Consider the following 4313-nt stretch of genomic DNA (forward strand, 5'->3'; position numbering starts at 1 on the left):
CTTTTTTTCTCTCTCTCTCTCTCTCTCTTTGTTTTAATGTCTTTTTATATTATATTTTTATATTCTATGTACAATAATAATAATAAAATAATAGCAATTCGGACACTTATTCTGACGACGGTTGATTCGCTTTAAATCGTGAGCTTTTCAGCCCTTTCCGCCCCCTATTATTATTATTATTATTAATAATATTATTATTAAATTTCAATGCGATGCCGATGCTGAAACACCGCGTTACAGTATCTTCGGCCGAAAGATGTGCGGCTGTTTTTTTTTTGGTGAATTGACACTCTTTTAAATAATAACAACAATAACGAATAAATAACGAGAATAATCCTTGAAATGAGTTTGCACCATTGTAACGGGATTGATAACGATGACAAAGGGTTATTTTTTTTCATTCATTGTTTACCTTCGCCCCCCCCCCCCCCTCCCTCCCTAAAAAAAATTGTATTTTATTCGCTTCTCGTCCGTTAATCTTTCTTTTTTATTAAGGATCATCGCTCCGCGGTCGTCTGCGGGACACGACTGTGCCCACAAAATACAGTCAATCCACTGTACAGTACGTCCCGTGCAATGCGTTGAGACAACGTGATAAGACGCTCTATCAAATACAGGGACTATTATTATTATCATTAACCATATTTAACATTTTTTTTAATATTGATCTCTTTCCGACACGAAAAAGTTTACAAAGATTGATGTAACGGAAGTGTCTGCCCATAATAGAAGTGAATGATGCAGTAGTTATAAGTCAACCGAGACGTTCAGCTTCAACATCTTGGTTTGTGGAAGGAATTCTTTCGTGACAACCAATTGCGAGTTGTCAGAAGAGTTCCGATTGAAAATGTGGAGCATTTTTCGTTTCGAATAAAAGTTTTAAACAATTCTCAAATGGAACAGTGCCCGTCTTTCAAATTTAAGCCTTTACCATACATGTGGTTGTTGCTCTCTGTGCAAAATGTATAATTACTCTATTCATTTAGGTCATTATGCCTTAATGATATGATTTTATTGCCAGTAAAAATGAATATACTTGGCCAGCAAAATAGCGGTTGCTACAAAAACAGTAGCTCACTGATACTGAAATCCCATCTGGTTTAATCTTACTTGTTTTTCTCCAGGACTTCTTATTATAATATTATTTTCAATCTGCTGAGCCTGTTTGAACAAGCCAAACGGGAGATTATGTGCCAATTTGGCTTGTATCAGCTGAGTCAATGCAATGGTCTGTACAATTCTTCGGTTCATCATAGAAAGTTACAAAGCTTCCTCCTAAAGTCGTGCTGGTTGCACATGCTCTTCAGATGATTGAGTTGATATTGTACATGCGGGTGGGCGATTGCAATTCAAAGCAGAACTCCATTGGTGGAAGCTGTATGTGGGTGACAAGTTCTGTTTTGCCAATTTTCTCTCTTTCTCTCCTGAAGGCGCTGACTCATTGGTAAGGTTAGCGACTATCCTCCGGGAAGGAGGTGAGTGGGTAAGTGGGGTCTCCTTGGAGCTGAACTGGCTCCAAGGGTGACATGCTTGGCAGTGGAAAGTTGGAATTGAACCAGCGCTCTGTGGCAGCCCTCTGGAAGACTAGTCCTGTTCCCGAGGCTGGCGGTCCGCAGGACTCCTGGGCATTGCTGATGGCAGCGCAACCAGCCTGGCCCCACAGTACTCCAGGAGACTGATGATGGCAGACCTGGAAGGGCAGACCAGTCACTGGGGGCAGGGAGTCATCCCACTCAGCACCTGTCAACCCTCCAAGGCAAAGCCCTAATGGGTAGGATGGTCCTAGCTGGACAAGCAGCGGGAAATCTTGCCAGGCAGCGATATCGATGACAAGCTGTGTGGTTTTAGCTGGTTAGACTCCAGAAGGGGGTATTGCTTAAAATTGTGCAGCCTGGTATTTTGGATTGCGGCTTGTCTAGTTAGGACAATTATCACTGTATCAAATATGCTTTGGCTTGCAGGAGCCGAGTAGGAAGAATGAGTGAATAATGTGACTAGTTTGCTCCTCCAAGTACTGTTAATAAGCCAGGCTGGCAAGTCTGCCATCAACAGTCCCCTTGGGGTACTGTGGACCCGCCTGGTTCAGGAACTGGAATAACAAAACTACCACAGGGGATTGACTCAATGCAGATATTCCATTGCCAGGCAATGAGCCGTCTTAAAAAGAGCACCTGCCTGCCTCCTCAGCCACCTCCTCATCCTCTCTCTCCCCCTTCCGAACACTGATTAAAAAATTGGGAACTTGAGCTTTGAGAAGTATATGTTAGTGGGAAGGTAACCAGAAACTTTCAGCAAACGAGCCACAACTTTTCAAATATGTAGGAAGGGAGAGTTTGACTTTCACACTATTTATACATATCAACAACCTTGGAATGATCTCTCACTAAATCCAATAAAATATTGAATGCAATGAGACGATTCAAGAAAAGCCCACAAGAAGGCAGTGTTCGACTGATTAGAGGCATCACAACTCCAATGCAATTACTCCCATTTTTCATTACTATTTTTCATCTACTGATAGACAAGATGAGGAAGATCACAGCTCAGACAGATAAAACACAATAACACCCCATTGTCTGTGTACCTCAGTGAAATCCTTCTCCATGTATTGTTTGAAAAATATTTCAGAAAAACACACACAAAACTAAAGCACAGTAAAAAAAATTACACTTATGCATTGAAAAATGTTACGTAGAGGATATGATGCATCAAATTGTTATATTTTCCTGTTTAAAACAAAACACGCTCCCCTTCTCATCTCCTGAAGGCAACATCAACATCTGTGGATACATACCTCGAATGAGTCTGGCCGAATGGTGAAACTGAATCTCTGGAGTTTTGAGTCTTTCTAAGTTGCCAGTGCAGAGGTGGCAATCTTCAGATGAGAAATTAAACCAAGGTCCCTGTTAAGGTGGATTTTAAAGATGCTATGCCACAATTTGAAGGAGAAGGGAAGTTCCTGTTGTTCTGATCTACCAGATAAAATTGGTCATTCACTTCATGTCTGTCTGTGGAACATTACAGTGCAAAAATTAGTTGCTGTGTTCACCTACAAATACACAATCCACTTTACAGTAAATCCTGTGGAGCCTTTGTGATGTTTCAAAGGCTTGATAATGTGTGATATCAAGTTTATTATTGTTATTATAAAGTCTTACTCTCCAGAACATTGCAGAGAATGGTTTATATGACAACTGAGGTACAAGTATTCCAAAAAAATGATTCCCCGAGAAGATCTGGGTCATGAAGCTCTCCATATAAAAAAACTTGTATTATATTTAATCAAACACCTCATTAGGTCAAATGTCTAAGGTACTTTGCAGTATGAGTTATTTTTAAAGGTAGTAACTTGTGCAGAAGAATATTAAAGTGTATGAATATTAAAGTGTACGAATATTAAAGTGTATGAAGAGCAAGCATAAGAGTGAGATTAGAAATAGGTGACTCACTTGGATTAAAAACACCAGTATGGGCTTAATAATCCAAACGGCCTGTTTATTTTGTGCTGAAACATTCTATGATGCTACGAGAAATTTGAGCTAACAACTCGTTGAAAACACTAATTAAATCCTAGAATCATTAGAAAAATGAAAGAATTTATTTGAGGAAGGGGCAAATTTGAATGAGAGGGAATTCTAGGCATCGGCCATGGATTGCTGGTGTAGCTCATTCTAAATACAGTGGGCGATGAAACACACGTAAGGATTTGTGTAGTCACCAGCAGAAAGAAATATCAGTTTTCAAACAATAATAATAATCCTTTCGTTTGATACAGCGCTTTTTACGTCTTCTCGACGTCTCAAAGCGCTTCACAGAACAGACTGTAAAATGAATTGACCGTATATTTGTGGGCGAAACGCGGCAGCCAATTGCGCACAGCAGTGTCCCACAAACAGTCGTGGATTGAAAATGACCAATTTATTATTGTTTTTGTAGGGATTATTATCAGGCGTGTGGAGTAAGGAAACTTTGCCCAAGGTTTCGCCCTCTGCCTGGAATTGAACGCAGGTGTCTGGCTTGCAAGGTGTCTGGCTTGACCTGCGATGTAAACCATTCAAACAAAATGGCAAAAATATCACAAGTCGGCCTTATAAATTGGCGAACTGTTCTGTTGATTTGCGCGTGGAGAGTACCTGCTTTGGCCACAAGAGGTCACGAGAGCTGCCTGACATCTTCCAGGTTCGTTTGTCTCAAAGTTCTGAGTGAGTTAAAAGTTACCAATGACTAGAACTTTGTACCTCCCCTTTCGCAGCTGCTGCCACCTCTCAAGCCCTTAAAGAGAACGCAAACAGGCCTTGCCTCCAGAGTTACTG

Source organism: Callorhinchus milii, unplaced genomic scaffold (assembly GCF_018977255.1).
Source record: "Callorhinchus milii isolate IMCB2004 unplaced genomic scaffold, IMCB_Cmil_1.0 Scaffold22, whole genome shotgun sequence".
In the NCBI taxonomy this organism is placed as follows: Eukaryota; Metazoa; Chordata; class Chondrichthyes; order Chimaeriformes; family Callorhinchidae; genus Callorhinchus; species Callorhinchus milii.